Source organism: Procambarus clarkii, chromosome 37 (assembly GCF_040958095.1).
Source record: "Procambarus clarkii isolate CNS0578487 chromosome 37, FALCON_Pclarkii_2.0, whole genome shotgun sequence".
NCBI lineage: Eukaryota > Metazoa > Arthropoda > Malacostraca > Decapoda > Cambaridae > Procambarus > Procambarus clarkii.
In genome coordinates, this window is record NC_091186.1 from 9,324,951 (window position 1) to 9,343,972 (window position 19,022).

The window sequence follows — 19,022 nt, forward strand, 5'->3', positions numbered from 1 at the left end:
TGTCTCTGGACCTCTGGGATATGTATTGACATGTCCTGATTCATCCGGGGTACTGGCTCGGTTTTGTTGTGGGGTGTCAAGCTTACCGATTTTGTTGCCTTCCATTCGGCTTAAATTTCGCACCTCACATTTTCACACTCCTCTCCCAGGTCGTGGTAACCCGATTGGGTCTGTTACGGGTTCGGGTTCTGGCCTACCTCGACCAATGACTGGTGTGGGCTCCCAGCCAGTCCGCGTTTCTGCTTGACAAGGGTTTGGTTCTTTCCCAGCTCACCGGGTTCGGGTTCTTGGTGATCTGGCAGAAGTCCCATCTGGTTCCCTCTCAGGTTCGGTCATGGCTGAGTCTTGTGTGGGACTCTCAGACTGCTTCCTTGTCTCTCCCTCCGGAGTCGTTGCTGCGCCTGTGGTTCTGCCTTCGGCTGTTTCTAAGGAGCTCCTAGGTCACTCATTCATTGCAAGCAGCTGTGTGGGAGTCTGAACTTTGCCATGTTGGTTCTGGCTTCATAATCTGTTCTGGTTCCTTCAGAGACGTTCCTTCTGCCATTCTCGCGATCGCCGAGTTCGGTCACTGTGGGGGACTTGTGTCAGCTGCTGCGTTGCCAGCTTCCTCTTCGGGTTTTTTGGGGTTCAGTGCCATGGCGCCTATTCGAGTCCTCGCTCAATGTGTTCACGGATGCCTCATCTCTCGGTTAGGGCTTTGTGACCAGTGCTCACCAGGCCAGCCAGGGTTGCTGGGGTATGTCCTTGCGTCAGGCTCACATCGTGGTGCAGGAGTTTGCAGCAGTGTGGCAGTCACTTCGGAGAGTTTGTGTTGCTCGTGGATCAATGGTTTGGCTCCATTTGGACTGCGTTCCGGTTGTTCATTGCCAAAGGGGTTTGATGCAGTTCATGCCTCTTTGGGGCTGGTCGCTTCGGGTGACTCGTCTGCCGAGTTCTTGAGGTTTGGCCCTCTTGGCAGTTCATATCTAGGGAGTGTCCAACGTCCTTCCTGGCAGACGGCCTGTCTCGGTTCATTCCCGTCCACGAAATGAACAGTCAATGCCAACTTGTTCAGTTGGCTCTGCCGGATGTACAGGTGCCCGAAGGTGGACCTCTTCGCATTGGCATGGTCGAGGCATCTCCCAGTATATGTGGCGCCCTTCCCCGACTGCAAAGCCATTAGGGTCGATGCCTTTTGGCAGGACTGGTCGAGGTGGGGTTACCTGTACCTCTTCTCCCCAGTCCAGCTGTTGCTTCGGGTTCTGGCTCGTTTGGAGACTTAACATGGAAGAGTAGTCCTGTTGGCCCCTTGTGGCTGGCACAGTCTGGGTGTCATGCGTTGCTTGCTCGTTGTCTGAACCCGGGGACTTTCCTGTGACTGCCGCTTTCAGCAGATCTAGCCAGTCCAGTACATGGCTTATTCAATCTTCTCCTTCAGTCTAAAAAAGCAGTATGAGGACATGTATAGCACTCCGATACACAGCATGAAGGTGGAAGATTCGGACAATTTCTTTATGATTGATATCCAAACACCGGTAAATATAACTGATATCAACACGAGCGTAGCAGATTTTGAAAAAAAAAATTGACAATATGCCCATGCACACAGCCCCGGGTCCAGACTCATGGAATTCAATATTTATAAAGAAATGCAAAGTGCCAGTAGCACAGGCACTCAGTATAGTGTGTAGGAAGAGCTTGAACATGGGAGATACCAGATGCGCTTAAAGCAGCAGACATAGCCCCTCTACACAAGGGAGGTAGCAAAGCATTGGCAAAGAATTATAGACCAGTTGCACTAACGTCCCACATAATAAAAGCATTTGAGAGAGCAATCAGGAGTCAGGTCACTAGAGTCATGGAAACCAATGACCTCCACAATCCAGGCCAACATGGATTTAGAGCAGGAAGATCATGCCTCTCACAGCTACTTGACCATTATGACAATCACTGAGGCATGAGAAGAAAAACATAATGCAGAAGTTGTATACACAGATTTTGCAAAGGCATTCAACAAATGTGACCATGGAGTGATTACACACAAAATGAGGTCAATGGGTATAACTGGTGAAGTAGGAAGCTGGATACTCAATTTCCTGCCAAACAGAACACAAAGAGTAACAGTCAGTCAAGTAAAATCGAGTCCGAGCACAGTTAAAAGCTCTGTACCTCACGGTACAGTCCTTGCACCACTGCTGTTCCTTATTCTCATATCAGATATAGACAAAAATACAAGTCACTGCTTCGTGTCATCCTTTGCAGATGATACAAAAATCAACATGAAAATTACCTCAGATGAAGACATTGAAAAACTAGACAGACAGACATTAACAAAGTTTTCGATTGGGCAGCAGAAAATAACACGATGTTTAACGGTGACAAATTCCAGGTACTCAGAATAGCAAAAATGAGGCTCAAACATAATTCAAGGTACAAACCACAATCGAATCTGCCCATAGTAGGAAAACAGCTTGTCAAGGATTTGGGAATAATGATGTCCAACGACCTAACGTTAAGGGAGCATAACCAAGCAAGTATTGCGTCAGCCAGAAAAAGGATAGGATGGATTACGAGAACCTTCAAGTCCAGAGATCCCATCACAATGTTTGTTCTGTACTCTTCAAATCACTTGTGTTGTCCCGTCTTGAGTACTGCTCAGTACTCACTTTCCCCTTCAGAGCAGGAGAAATTGCTGAAATAGAGGGAATACAGAACATATACGACACGCATAGACGAGACAAAGCACCTAAATTATTGGGATCGTCTAAAAGCTCTCCAAATGTACTCACTAGAAAGGAGACGAGAGAGATACCAAATAATATACACATGAAAAATACTGGAGGGACAGGTCCCAAATCTGCACAGTAAAATAACAACATACTGGAGTGAACGACATGGAAGAAAATGCAGAATAGAACCAGTGAAGAGCAGAGGTGCCATAGGCACAATCAGAGAACACTGTATGAACATCAGGGGTCCGCGGTTGTTCAACACCCTCCCAGCGAGCATCAGAAATATTGCCGGAACAACCGTGGACATCTTCAAGAGGAAACTAGATTGTTTTCTTCCAGGAGTGCCGGACCAGCCAAGCTGTGGTGGGTATGTGGGCCTGAGGGCCGCTCCAAGCAACAGCCTGGTGGACCAAACTCTCACAAGTCAAGTCTGGCCTCGGGCTGGGCTTGGGGAGTAGAAGAACTCCCAGAACCCCATCAAGCAGGCATCAGTCTATGCAACTGGTCTTTCTGATGTGGGTTTATCACCACTTATATGGTGATCAGGTGGGTCTATGTGGGTTGTGTCTGGTTTCGGGTTGAGTTCTTTTGTCCTTTCTCTCTCTTGACTGTTTCAGGACTTTCGTCTTATGTCGAATACTGTTGCCTTGTATCGTACAGCGCTGGCAGACACACTCCTGCTTGCGTTTGGGGTTTATATTACTTCTGCTCTGTTTCACAAGCTGTCTTGTGCGTTGTTTCACCTCCGGCCTGCTCATGCGCCGACTGAGCTGCCCTGGTCGTTGCACCGGGTGCTCTGATTTCTCTCTTCTCCTCGGTTTGTGGTGGCCCCATTGGTTCAGAATTGTTTTGATAAGCCTCTTTTCTTGTTGGCATTGGCCACTGGAGGTAGATCTGGACGCTTCATTCTCTCCTCCGGTTCAGGGGTTTCTGTTTTTTCGATCCTGGTGGTAGGTTTGTTTGTTTGCAGCCATATCCCTCTCTTCTGGCAAAGAACGTGACGGCCGCTTTCCAGAGACTTCCTTGGGTTGTTGATGCTTCGTTCATTCAGCCTGGGGTGCATTGTGCATTATGTCTGGTTACAGCTCTTTGCCGTTATTTGTGCACTACGGCCTCGGTGGCTGGGACGCCCTTTGGGTTGCCCAATTTCCCTTCTTCCTTGTTCCAGGGCTCGGGTCTCCCAGGTCCTCCCCGCAGGGTTATTCGGTCCAGCCAACCTGCGGTCTATCCTATGTCCAAGATGTTCGCAAGTTTGCTGCTTTAGCTGTCTTTTTAGTAATATGTCTTGGGCTGATATTTGGGCATAGGGATTTTGGAGGTCGAAAAGGGTCCTGGCCCTAGTTGGGCGAGTGTTGCTTTGGGTCGCAGGTTGCAGCCAGTTGTCTCTACTTGGAGTTGAGGTGCAAGTGGTGGCTGCCACCCAGGTAAGTCCCTCTTCTCCTTTTACTGTGGATAGATAGCTTCAGGGAGCCGGAAGGGCTCTCCACAGAAACCCAGCATTGAATGTAATGAAATGCCATTTTCTGGCCAAATCCCAGAAACTCCCTCTGCATCCCTCCCACTCTCCACTGCACGGTTTCTATAGGCTATTGCTCTGAGGAGGGGGGGCCAGGTTCTGGCTTTTAGTCCCTGGTATGCTGAACTCCTCAGACTATAATGCCCTGGTCTAATGATTCACATATTAGCCTGATAGCTCCAGGGAGCCTCCGGGGACTTGCCCAGAAAATGGCGTTTCATGACATTCAATGCCGTTTTTTTTATTAATATTAATTTATTAACCTAACACAACACTAAAATTTCTGTACATGAGCTTAGCAAGGTAAGTTTTGATTACCAGCAAATGCTTCACTGGTTGATTGCCCTTTGCATTCTAGTAAGCATGTGTCTTCAGATGTAATTCAGTAATGAAGTTAAAACTCCCAATAACCTGGATTTCTGTCAAATTTGGCAAAGTTAAGGAGACAAATACTTACTTGATTTTGGCCAGACTACTCAAAGAACTGGATTAATTGGGAGCAGATTAGTGATCTTTTACAGAACGAATGACACTTACCTTCATTTGGAAATGATATTTTTTCCTTATCTATTGTATACTGCAGTACTTCCTTAGGTTGAGGAAGTAATGCAGGAAGCAAAACCAAAAAAGGTTCCACTTTTTTCTGAAAATAGAGATACATATTAATTTGCATGAAAACCATAAATATTTGTGTATTTTGTGAAAATTTACATCAGGTCTTCTGCACTCTCCTGAGTGCTTTATCTACTAGGTCTGAGTATATAGCAAGATAATTTTATTTAGGGAAAATACATATACACAATGAGTTACAGAATGCTGGATTTCTATATAAAGCAAGTATATAATGTAATATGTCTAAAGCCACTAGAACGCACAGCGTTTTGGGTGTTGAGCACAAGGACCAGCGTTTTGGATAAGGACGAGACTTACAACTCGACAACTAATACTGTACTAGTATTACTCATCAATAATTTATCAAGCACCTTAACCCTTCAATTGAGCATCACATCATATGATGCTTTGACCGACTTGCAGTAAATTGCGCATCGCATTATGTGATGCTTTGGAGTACTACGCAAGATTTAAACGGCCCGCGGATACACGGGGTTCACCACACCTTCATCAGGGCTCTTTTAAACAATCGCCATTTTTTTTTTAAATCGTGGGCCAAACTCCCGGGTGTTAGGGACCTCAGTATTGAGTGAGCAACCAAGCCTGACGCACGCAGCTTTAACTCACAGCACTGCTGTTCAGCTTGTGACCACAGCATCACCTAAAAATGCCATAATATTCTTGTTCATGCTATTATGTAGCGATGACATTATTACAGAAGACCCCTGACTGTGATAAAACTGACCAGGGTTCTGATAATAGCAGGATTGTGGTGATATTTAGCGCTGTGCGCCATGGAGGGAGGAATAATGCTGTGGGAGGGAGGAGTAATGCTGTGGGAGGGGAGGGTAGTGGCATTATCTTCTGACCGTGTGTGGCCACCTTTTATTGAATGCACTCACCATACCAGCTTAGTGGTATGGTGAGTGCACACAGTCAGCTGGCGGCTTCTTCCCTCACACATTCAAGGTCAGACGCACTAAAAATTTCACCCCCAACAATACTGTTTGTGGTGTTATTACCCTATATACAGACATTATATATAAGTATCTACATGTTTTGTTCACCATAACTGTTCAACTAAGCTGATATAATGCCCAAAGAGAATAGTGGCCACCCCTACCAACATAAATCATGCAGATGTTGCCACAACCATCACCAAAATGACTTCTCACCCACACTCCTTTTGCTGTTATTACACTATATATATACACGTTATATAAAAGTATCTACATTCGTGTTCACCATAACGAACCACTAAGTTGGAATGCTGAGTGGCAGTGGCAGCTAGTGGCAGCCCGCCACTGGCTGCCACTCCCTACCTCACCTCACTCGCCACCATTCTCCTCCCACCATACTGTTTTTGCTTTTATATACAGATGTTATATATAAGTATCTGCATGTTTTGTTTATCATAGTGAACAACTAAGCTGGTATAGTGAGTCCAGACAGTAAAAGGTGGTCACACAGAGTCGGCAGACAATGCTACCTCCCTCCCCACCAAGATTACTCCTCCCACTACAGCGCTAATTATCACAACAATCCTGCTGTTATCAGAATCCTGGTCATTTTTATCACAGTCAGGGGTCTTCTGTAATAATAATATTGCTAAATAATAGCATGAACATGTACATTATGGCATTTTTAGGTGATGCTGTGGTCACAAGCTGAACAGCAGTGCTGTGAGCTCATGCTGCGTGCATCAGGCTTGGTGGCTCACTCAATACTGAGGCCCCTCACACCCGGGAATTTGGCCCACGATTTTGTTTAAAAATTGTCTGTTTACAAGAGCCCTGATGAAAGTGTGGTGAACACCGTGTATCTGCGGGTCGTTTTAAATCTTGCGTAGTACTCCAATACATCATATGATGGGATGCACAATTTATACCAAGTCACTCAACCCATCATATGATGTGTTGTGCAACTTAAGGGTTAAAGGTTAGTTTATGAAAGTTAGCATAAAAATCATGAATATCTCATTGAAGAATGGACAGACAAAAATAGAGAACAGAAGCAGAGATAACAAGGGAGAAACAAAGGCAAAGAACAACACAGTAGACTAAGTAAGATCAGGATCAGTGAAATTGGGGTTACGGGGTATAGGCAAAGCAAGCAAGACAGTGGAGTCAAGGGAGCAGGAGGATGAATCATGTCAGCAATTACTCCAGCTTTAAATAGGGTTGTTAGTTTGCAACAATATTCTACTCTAGAGACTACAATATGTTTAATAACTACATACCTCACATTTCCTTAATCTTTCCTGAAAACGACGTATGCGTCTTTGGCTTTCCTCTTCTGTCTCCTGCAAAAGGGTTCTTAATCTTTGATCAGTGAATTGGGGCTATGGGGTATAGGCAAAGCATGCAGAGACAATGGAGACAAGGGAGTGGGAGGACGGACCAGGTCGGCAATTACTTCAGCTTTGAAAAGGGTTGCTATTTTGCAACAATATTCAACTCTAGAGACTACAATATGTTTATTAACTACTTCTCATATTTAAATTTTTCTTTTAGATCTTCATTTTCCTTCTCTAGTTGTTTATATTTACTTAATAAGGCTGTGATATCGTCTTTGAGCCACACCTTTTCTTCAATTATTATTGAAGGTGTGATGTGGATGTGGTTGATGTGGAACATGTTCCACATCTGGTTGATGTGGAACATGAACATCATCTTTGGTGGTACTATGGAGAGAGCAAAAGGCCATTATTGAAACAGATGAATCCGAAATATTTTCTCCTATGCAAAATCTAGATTAAAAAAGTGTTGAATGTAATGAAATTTCAGTTTCTGGATGAGCCCCAGAGGCTCTCTGAAACTCTCATACACTGATCAGTGCCATATTACTCGGTGCCATTAGTCGCAAAGTTCTATTGGTCTACAGAGGGCTACAAGCCAGAACCAGGTCTCAGAGGCAAAAGGAGTGATGGCCTTTGAACACTTCAAATGTAAAGTTATTTATACTTGCCACCAACTGGGGAAGGAACCCAGAAAGAGGCAAACCAAAAGACTGCATTGTTAAAACTAAAGACCACAGCCACAAGAAGTTGACATAATAGCACTAGAGATCTGCCATGAGAATGATAAACTAACGACCATAAATGCATACAGTCCACCGCCAAGCAGCACATGGTCAAAGGAGGCGCTAGATAATAAATGGGAAGGTCTCAGAGATTATAGCGAGAGCGGATAACGATAGATCACGACTGTTTATAGTTGGCGATTTCAACTTTAAATCCATAGACTGGGAAGCATATGAAGCTAAAACAGAAGATTTTTGGACCTGTAGATTTGTAGACATCCTGGAAACATTCTTGTATCAACATGTTAAACAAGCTACGAGGATGAGGGAAGGGGACGTTCCCTCCATGCTAGATTTGATATTTACCAGGAAAGAGGAAGAAATATTTGACATTCAGTACCTTCCTCCCTTGGGTAAAAGTGACCATGTCTTTTTGGGAATAAAGTATGCAATGCGTTATAATCTGGAAAAATACAAGTAGGTTGAAGCAGTTGAAAAACCTGACTTCAGGAAAGGACATTATGGCGACCTTAGAAAATTTAGAAACTTAAATTATTTACAATAAATTCTGAGTAGTTACTTCACGGAAATATTAATTGTATAATTTCAGAATATTTTCAAGAATTCGGTAATTATTCAATTAAGATTTATATCGGACTCGTATTTAGAGACTAGAAATTCTCACTTTAATTCTTTTCAATTGCAGTACAGTCAATAGTGTGTGTTAAAGGAATGTAGTAATAATAATTTCATTCTATCAAGTTCATTCTAGTATTTTCGGTCATCTAATAATTAATGTGACCTTTTTATTTGGTTTATAATTGCACATGTATTTTATTTGACATTGTATACAGTACAGTATCTTGTTTCACAGTGATAAATGGTAGTCAAGTCAGGTTGTGTATTCTATCTGTCTGCCTATTACTTTTACGAATGAGAGACGAGGATACAAGACAAAAGAATTTCATTCATTGGTGGAGCGAGATTCTGACGCCAACATCTGTCACCACCTGTCAATAGGCGAAGTGATTGATGGTTCTCACTGGTGCTGTGGAACGCAGTTAAGAAAAAGTATGAAGGAAAGATAGTTCCGATATAGATGCTCGAGAATTTTAACGTAAAAGGTTCACGAATACTTTGAGTGGTTATCGAGAGTGGGCTTAATTGTCGAGTTAGGAATGCGTTAAAATTTCAAAGGCGATAGCTTGTGATAGCTCCTTGCATACTACACCCAGTAGGGTCAGTTTGTGTGGAATAGCGAGAAAAGTGCGGGTTGTAGGTACACATTTCTCAGAAGTAAAGGCATGGTAGAAAACAAGACTACCTGGGGTGGGGGGGCGCGACAAACCCCCAACTGTGGGGGCGGTGCAGGCGTTAGCTCTTTAGAAAACCCAAGCAGGCCCCACAGTGGGGCAAGGTGACCCCATCGGGAGCCCAGGGAGTGCCCAGGCGGGAGTAACGGATCCGGGGGCCAAAGGGGCAGCAGCCCTGGACGATAGCAGGATTTCGTTGAGGGCTCTCGGTCCACGGATATCACGATGATTGGGGGAGGCCATAGGGAGTGATGGGGAAGTAGACCCCAACAATGGAACATCTACCCCCGTCCAACAACAGACTCCAGGGGATGATGCAACTGTGGGGCCCCTGGGATTGGTGCAGTCTGGTTCACCAAAAACAGTACTAACTCCATCCTCAATCAGCACAGCAACCACAATCACCAACAACCACCATACTACCCACAACCACCACCAAACTACCAACACCCAGCATATTACCCACAACACCACCACCACCCACAAGCATCACTACCACTACAAGCACAACAACCACCACCACCACCACACACAACCACACCCACAACAACCACCACAACAACTGCCACCACACTACCAGCCACAACCACATCACTACATACCACACCAACAACAACCACCATACTATCAACAACACTACCAACCACATGCTCTTCTGTATCAGACCTCCACCCAACCCTCAACAAACCCCTCCCCAGTGTACCCCTCTTCCCCGGGCCCGGTATTTGTATGTTAATATTTTGGAGGGTGGGGAACGGATTAATTCAGTTCCCTTTATTTCTTATGGGAAAAATCACTTCGACTTACGATATTTCGAGTTACGATCCGTCTCTCGGAACGGATTAGCATCGTAAGTCGAGGCCCCATTGTATATAATTGCTATAATATACTCTACAAGTGAAATCAGGATCAGCTAGCTAATACGGTACAGTATTTTAGGAAAATACTTACAATTTTTTCTTCTTTTATTTTAAGTAGACCTTCAATTGAAGTCACTTGTTGAAGATGATGATGTTTGTAGTCTATTTTGCTGAAGGTGAAACTTTTTCATTTGCTGATACTTTTTTCCTGTAATATAATTTAGAAATATATTAGTTAAAAAATCCAGCATTGAATGTAATGAAACACCAATTTCTAAGCGAGCTCCAGTGGTTTGCTGAAGCTACTATTTCTAATGTGTCATACTATTAGGTTTTGTCAGTTGAATGGTTCTATTGGCCTATAAGGGACCATAAGCCAGAACCTGGCCTCCTCAAAGAGGCACAGTGAACGGTGGCAAATATGCCTTCAAACAAGACCACAGCCTCAAGAACAGAGGGTTTTATTAGCATGTTAAGGGATTTAAACAAGGGAGCCGAGTGTTGTCTGAAAGCAGAGTTTGTTATTATTTTGATAGCAGATTTTTTGCTAGGTGATGATGGGCTTCAGGTGTTTTGCAGTGGTTGACCCCCACGCATAGATACCATAAGTAAGATAGGGATAGATTAGTGCATAATAGAGAGAGGAGAGCAGAGTTAGGAACATAATATCTGATTTTGGGGAGTATACCAACTGTTTTAGAGACTTGGTTATGTGTTGAATGTGGGTGCTGAAGTTGAGTCTTGTCTAGGAATAGGCCAAGAAACTTTCCATCATTTTTATTACTGATGATGTCTATCTGTAGCTGAATTGCATTCGATGATTTGCTTCCAAGTAAGATGTAGGTCTTTTCTATGTTTAGTGTTAGTTTTTTAGTAGACATCCATAAGTGGACTTTTTTTTTAATTCATTATTCAAAACATTATTTAGTTTGTGGGGGTTGGCGTCTGAATAGACGAGGGTAGTATCACCAGCAAACAATATAGGTTTGAGAATATTAGAAACATTAGGCAGATCATTGATATATATAAGAAATAGAAGAGGTTCCAAGATGCTGCCCTGTGGCACTCCAACTGTTATTGGTAGAGTGGAAGAGGTCGTATCATTGATGGCTACACATTGGTGTATGTCACTAAGTTGGGATCGGATATAGTCCAGGGCAAGGCTTTGGATTCCATAATGCTGGAGTTTAAGTAAGAGGTAGTTGTGATTAACAGTATCATCTGATATCATGGTTGTTGTATTGAGTAATTATCCTGCTGCATTATTCCTTGAAATGATCCTCATTTTGCTTCAGTGAACCAATGTGTAACCCTGGAATGTTGTCCTAATGTACCTAGTAATCCTTTCATTATTGTGCATTCTAACCTGCTTTTGTGTCAAAAGTTCTTGCAATGTTCCTGTAAACATTTTTGACGGTTTGCTGTAATTATTCCACTTAAAATTATCTGTACCTGTATAGTAAGGCTGAAATGTACCTGTAAACATTTGTTAATTTTGCTGTGAATTGTCTAAAATTACCTGTTAGTTTAGGGATTTGCATGAAACTATGCATGCTAGTGGCTTTACAAGAATGTATATATGAAAAACTTTAATGCTCTGTACTCTCAAACCCAATGTACCTTCTTGAATATAAGTAAATTAAATAAATAAATAACGTTCCGGGTCTTAGAAATTCTTCCCTATCAATTTTATCGATTCCTGTTACTATTTTGTAAGTAGTGATTATATCGCCTTTTTTCTATCTTCTAGTTTTTGCACATTTAATGCTTCACTTAATGCCGTGGCTCCTACCCGAGCCCTCGCTCAAAGTGTTTACGGATGCCTTGTCTCTTGGCTGGGGCTTTGTGACCAGTGCTCACCAGGCCGGCCAGGAGCAGTGGGCTCCGTCCTTCAGTAGGGCTCACAACACAGTTCGCGCCTGTTTGGCTGTCACTTCAGAGGGTGCGGGTCGCTCGGGTTTCGATCAGGCTCCATTTGGACTGCACTCCGGTGGTTCCTTGCCTGACCCGTGTGGGTTCTCTTCGGTCCTTGGCTCTTTGGGGCTGGTCTCTTAGCGACTTCTGGCTCTTTTAGAGCCGTCCCAGAGAGTAGTAGTACTGTTGGCCCCTTGGTGGCTGACCCAGCTTTGGTTTCAGGCGCAGCTTGTTCAGTGTTCGAACCCGCGAAGTTTCCTGCAGTTCCACCTCTTTCAGCAGATTGGACCAGTATGGTACGTGGCTGGTTCGGTGGTCTCCTCTGCTCTGTCTTTCTGACCTGGTTTATCACCACTTGCATGGTGATCAGGTGGCTTCACAGATGGTGTCCCACTTGCGAGTTTCGTCTCGGCGACAGTATGAAGTTTCCTGGTGTTCTTTCTGTCGGGTTCTCTCCCTTCGTAGATTGTCATCTATTTCGGATCTGGTTGTTTTGTCCTTTCTCTCTTGACTTTTTCAGAAACCGTCTTTTGATGCTGAATACTGTTGCCTCAAATCGTGTGGTGTTGGCAGAGCCGCTTTTGCTTGCATTCTGAGGGTTGTTACTTCCGCTCCGTTCCGCAAGCATTATGCACTGTGCACCTTCGGCCTGCTCATGCACCATCCGAGTTGTCCTGGTCTTTGGACTGGGTGCTCTCTTTTCTCCTTGGTTTGTTGTGGCTCCTTCAGTTCTGGATTGTTTTTCTCAGGCTCTTTTTCCTGTTGGCATTAGCTTCTGGGGGTCAGGTTGGGAAGCTTCATGCTCTCTTCCCGTGCACGGTTTTCTGCTCTTTGTCCTGGTGGTAGGTTTGATCATTTTCAGCCGTCTCCCTCTTTTCTGGCGAAGAATGGAATGGTGGCTTTCCGTAAGGGCTGTTGGGTTGATGCTTGGTTGGTTTGGCCACGGAGTGCACCATGTTTTGTGTCCGGTTGCGGCTCTTCACCATTATTCGTGCACCATAGCCTCTGTGGCCGGGGATGTGCTACGAGTTCTCTGTTTTCCTCCACTGTTTGTGGGTTCGGGTCTCCCAGGTCGTCCGCAGGGTTATTCATTCCAGCCAGCCTGCGGTCCATCCTCGAATCCATGACGTTCGCTAATTTGCGACTCTAGCTGCTGCTTTTTGGGCAATATGTCTTGAGTTGACATTTGGGCGCGAGGATTTTGGAGGTCGGACAGGGTCCTGGCCGCCCGTTACCTCGTTCATGTTCCTGGTCCTAGTCAGGCGTGTGTCGCTATGGGTCGCAGGTTGCAGCCAGTGGTCTCAACTTCGAGTTGGTGTGAATGGCGGCACCCTCCCAGGTACGTCCCTCTTTTCATTTTCTGTGGTTAGGTAGCTCCAGGGAGCCAGATGAGCTATCCACAGAAAACTAGCGTTCAATGTAATTAAACGCCATTTTCTGGGCGAATCCTGGAGGTTCTTCGGCAATCTTCCAGTTGGCGATATTCACGTTTTTTATATTCAACCTCTGAACTAGGGTGGCATGACCGACATGGGGGTCTGGGGCTCCCCCTTCCCCCTCATGGGGAGGGGGGGGGGAGCTGCACAGACAACGACAGTAATGATGTCATGCTTGTTTGCTCATTTTCAGATTGGGGAGTTCCGCTTGATAGTTTGGCTTTCGGTAGCAATTTTTAACCAGGTTTCTTTTGGGACGCCTACCTTTCTGGGTGCCTAACCCGGTCATTGGCACACATGGAATGCCTCTAACCACATGGCGGTTTCTATAGGCCATTGCTCCTCGTGCCTCTCTGAGGGGGCTCGGTTCTTGCTCGTGGTCCCTGATACACAAGAACTTCAATGAAAATGGTCTAGAAACATATCAGTCCAGTAAGCTACGAGGAGCCTCCGGGACTTGCCCAGAAAATGGCATTTCATTACATTCAACGCTGGTTCATTTTGGCAATTTTCAGGCTGTGGTCTTTAGTTTTAACCATGCAGTTTTTTGGTTTGCCTCTTTCTGGGTTTCTTCCCCAGTTGGTGGCAAGTATAAATAACTTTACATTGAAGTGTTCAAAGGCCATCACTCCTTTTGCCTCCGAGACCTGGTTCTGGCTTGTAGCCCTCTCTAGACCAATAGAACTTTGCGACTAATGGCACCGAGAAATATGGCATTAATCAGTGTATGATAGTTTCAGGGAGCCTCTGGGGCTCATCCAGAAACTGGCATTTCATTACATTCAACACTTTTTTAATCTAGATTTTGCATAAGAGAAAATATTTCGGATTCATCTCTGTTTCACTAATGGCCTTTTGCTCTCTCCATAGGACCACCGGAGATATTTCAGATACTGGTTCCTCGAATCAGGAACATGTACACTCCCTTACACCTTCACCTTCAATAACAATTGAAGGGAAGGTGTGGGGTAGAGAAGAGATCTCTATGGTTATAAATGAGAATAGAGATCTTATAAATGAGAATAGAGATCTTATAAATGAGAATGAAGAATATAAAGCTGAGATCGAAGATCTCAAGAAAAAATTAAACAAAAGTGAGGTATGTAGTTAATAAACATATTGTAGTCTCTAGAGTGGAATATTATTGCAAACTAACAGCCCTATTCAAAGCTTGCTGACTTGATCCATTATTTGTTGACCCGATCCATCCTCCTGCTTCCTTGTCTCCATTGTCTCTGCATGCTTTGCCAATACCCCATAACCCCAATTCACTGATCAAAGATTAAGAACCCTTTTGCAGGAGACAGAGGAGGAAAACCAGAGGCTTATACATAGTCTAAAGGAAAGACTGAAGAAATGTGAAGTATGTAATTATTAAACATATTGTAGTCTCTAGAGTGGAATATTGTTGCAAACAACCCTATTTAAAGCTGGAGTAATTGCTGACATGATTCATCCTCCTGCTCCCTTTACTCCATTGTCTTGCTTGCTTTGCCTATACCCCGTAACCCCAATTTCACTGATCCTGGTCTTACTTAGTCTACTGTGTTGTTGTTTGCCTTTGTTTCTCCCTTGTTATCTCTGCTTCTGTTCTCTATTTTTGTCTGTCTATTCTTCAATGAGATATTCGTGATTTTTATGCTAACTTTCATAAACTCTAACCTTTAACCCTTAAGTTGCACAACACATCATATGATGGGTTGAGTGACTTGCTATAAATTGTGCATCCCATCATATGATGTATTGGAGTACTACGCAAGATTTAAAACGACCCGCAGATACACGGTGTTCACCACACCTTCATCAGGGCTCTTGTAAACAGACACTTTTTAAACAAAATCATGGGCCAAATTCCCGGGTGTGAGGGGCCTCAGTATTGAGTGAGCCACCAAGCCTGATGCACGCAGCATGAGCTCACAGCACTGCTGTTCAGCTTGTGGCCACAGCATTGCCTAAAAATGCCATAATATTCTTGTTCATGCTATTATGTAGCGATGATAATATTACAGAAGACCCCTGACTGTGATAAAAATGACCAGGATTCTGATAACAGCAGGATTGTTGTGATAATTAGCGCTGTAGTGGGAGGAGTAATCTTGGTGGGGAGGGAGGTAGCATTGTCTGCCGACTCTGTGTGACCACCTTTTACTGTCTGGACTCACTATACCAGCTTAGTTGTTCACTATGGTAAACAAAACATGCAGATACTTATATATAACATCTGTATATAAAAGCAAAAACAGTATGGTGCGAGGAGAATGGTGGCGAGTGAGGTGAGGGAGGGAGTGGCAGCCAGTGGCGGGCTGCCACTGGCTGCCACTGCCACTCAGCATACCAACTTAGTGGTTCGTTATGGTGAACACGAATGTAGATACTTATATGTAACGTGTATATATAGTGTAATAACAGCAAAATGAGTGTGGGGGAAGAAATTTTGGTGATGGGTGTGGCAACATTTGCATGATTTGTCATGTTGGTAGGGGTGGCCACTATTCTCTTTGGGCATTATATCAGCTTGGTTGAACAGTTATGGTGAACAAAACATGTAGATACTTATATATAATGTCTGTATATAGGGAAATAACACCACAAACAGTATTGTTGGGGGTGAAATTTTAGTGCGTCTGACCTTGAATGTGTGAGGGAAGAAGCCGCCAGCTGACTGTGTGCACTCACCATACCACTAAGCTGGTATGGTGAGTGCATTCAATAAAAGGTGGCCACACACGGTCAGAAGATAATGCCACTACCCTCCCCTCCCACAGCATTACTCCTCCCTCCATGGCGCACAGCGCTAAATATCACCACAATCCTGCTATTATCAGAACCCTGGTCAGTTTTATCACAGTCAGGGGTCTTCTGTAATAATATCATCGCTACATAATAGCATGAACAAGAATATTATGGCATTTTTAGGCGATGCTGTGGTCACAAGCTGAACAGCAGTGCTGTGAGTTCAAGCTGCGTGCGTCAGGCTTGGTTGCTCACTAAATACTGAGGCCCCTAACACCCGGGAGTTTGGCCCACGATTTAAAAAAAAAATGGCGTCTGTTTAAGAGCCCTGATGAAGGTGTGGTGAACCCCGTGTATCCGCGGGCGGTTTAAATCTTGCGTAGTACTCCAAAGCATCACATGATGCGATGCGCAATTTACTGCAAGTCGGTCAAAGCATCATATGATGCGATGGGCAATTGAAGGTTTAAGGTGCTTGATAAATTATTGATGAATAATACCAGTACAGTATTAGTTATCGTTTTAAGTCTCGTCCTTATCCAAAACGCTGGTCCTTGTGCTCAACGCCCAAAACGCTGTGCGTACTAGTGGCTTTAGACATTACATTATATACTTGCTTTATATAGAAATCCAGCATTCTGTAACTCATTGTGTATGTATGTATTTTCCCTAAATAAAATTATCTTGTGTTATCTTGCTATATACTCAGACCTAGTAGATAAAGCACTCGGGAGAGTGCAGGAGACCTGATGTAAATTTTCACAAAATACACAAATATTTATGGTTTTCATCCAAATTAATATGCATTTCTATTTTCAGAAAAAAGTGGAACCTTTCCTGATATTGTCTCCTACATTACTTCAACATGAGGAAGTAATGCAGTATACAATAAACAAAAGCAGGATAATTCAAAATGAAGGCGTCATTCGTTCTGTAAAAGATCACTAATCTGCTCCCAATTAATCCAGTTAGTTGGGTAGTCTGGCCAAAATCAAGTAAGTATTTGTCTCCTTAACTTTGCCAAATTTGACAAATCCAGGTTATTGGGAGTTTTAACTTCATTACTGAATTACATCTGAAGACATATGCTTACTAGAATGCAAAGGGCAATCAACCAGTGAAGCATTTGCTGGTAATCAAAACTTACCTTGCTAAGCTCATGTACAGAAATTTTAGTGTTGTGTTAGGTTAATAAATTAATATTAATAAAAAAACAGCATTGAATGTCATGAAACCCCATTTTCTGGGCAAGTCCCCGGAGGCTCCCTGGAGCTATCAGGCTAATATGTGAATCATTAAACCAGGACAGTCTAAGGAGTTCAGCATACCAGGGACTGAAAGCCAGAACCTGGGCCCCCCCCCCCCCCACCTCAGAGCAATAGCCTATAGAAACCTCCAAGTGGTTGGAAGCACTGTCTGCCAGCTACCAGGTTAGGCACCCATAAAGGTAGGCATCCCAAAAACAGATCCCAACTGGGAAACATTACTACCGAAAACCAAACTGCTAAGCAGAACTCTCCCACTCTAAAAACAAGCAAACAAGCATGACGAACAAATCCCCAAGGGCCGTGACGAGGATTCGAACCTGTGTCCGAGAGCATCCCAGACGCTGCCTTAATCGACTGAGCTACGACATAAGAATTGCAACCAGAAATTCACAAACCACCACATCCATATGTTCTGTTCTACCTATCATGTCTATATTGTGATGCATTGATTTCAGGCTCATTGGTCTTCATAGATTTAATGGGAATTGAAACCATGGTAGATGTCTCTGGATCTAGAAGTTGAAATGGGATATTATGGGTTGGTCTAGTCGTTAGTTTCAATCACATTTGGGTCACTGTACTTTTCTACCTTCTGGAGATGTTACATCATCTGTGGGTAGCTGTTGGCTCAAGGAGCAGCCGACAAAATTGGAGGAGCAGCAGAGTCATGTCATTAAACCACCACCACCACCAACATAATACGGCACATGTCAGTTTGACATAGTTTCAGGGAGCCTCTGGGGCTCGCCAAGAAAATGGGGTTTCCATTACATTGAACACTTTTTTACATGTGCATGTTCAGGGAAGGGATTTTAACAAATATCCAATTTTAAAAAAAAAAAACACTTCAATTGTGGCACACCACCAATTTGTCACAATAAAAGCAGCGCAGCACTGGAGTTAATTCTTATAATCGCCACATTATTTTAGGATCTTAAGCAGGCTTAACAGAGGCAGACACATCCATATGTTCTGTTTTACCTATCATGTCTATATATATATTGTTTTTCATTGATTTCAGGCTCATTGCTCTTCATCGACCTCATGGGTGTCGAAACAATGGAAGATGTATCCGGTATGGCGTCAGCAACCCATGAGGAGATGAAGAGCGGGAGCAAGACACTCACATTTGAGTGTGTTTCTTGAAGATATGGCAAGTAAGGCAAGATAAATCATCTTGAATTGACAAACATTCTCTTGTACTATAAATTTGTACCTACAAGAATGTCTATTTGTTTATTTGTTCAGAGGTTGAAGGCCAGATTCTTTGGGCTAGCCTAACCCAAACTTGCAGGGTAAAGGGTTTGGGGTACAGAATGGACAAACGCTGGCATTTGTTTCATTACATTCAATGTTGGTTTTCTGTGGGGAGCCCCTTTGGCTCCCTGGAGCTATAGATGTATTAGAGTTCACAAAAAGATTGCAAAAATAACAAGTTAACACCACCTACCCCCCCCCCCCCCATATGATTTGCCTATTAGCCTGGTAACTCAAGGGAGCCTCCTGGACTCGCCCAGAAAATAACATTTCATTACATTTAACACTTTTTAGAGGGGCAGTTTATCATTAACTTTATTTAAATCCAAAATTAATATCTGAATAAGTGGTGTATGAAAAGTACTTGGCTTTCTATGTAAT

At 43.6% G+C, this 19,022-nt stretch overlaps 1 protein-coding gene and 1 long non-coding RNA gene across 3 annotated transcripts in view; one reads left to right on the plus strand and one right to left on the minus strand.

Annotated features, from left to right (window-relative positions):
• The window catches only part of LOC138372019 (uncharacterized), a 141,298-nt gene that overhangs the window by 61,625 nt on the left and 60,651 nt on the right, over nt 1-19,022 (plus strand). The gene's annotated exons all lie outside the window — the stretch shown is intronic.
• LOC123753297 (uncharacterized) overlaps nt 7,078-19,022 on the minus strand; it is a 113,007-nt gene continuing 101,062 nt past the window's right edge. Inside the window, exons 2-3 of the long non-coding RNA XR_006772274.2 lie at nt 10,125-10,241; nt 7,078-7,141 (exon numbers count right to left, since the gene is read on the minus strand). This is a non-coding gene — a long non-coding RNA (uncharacterized lncRNA). The remainder of the gene's footprint in view (nt 7,142-10,124; nt 10,242-19,022) is intronic.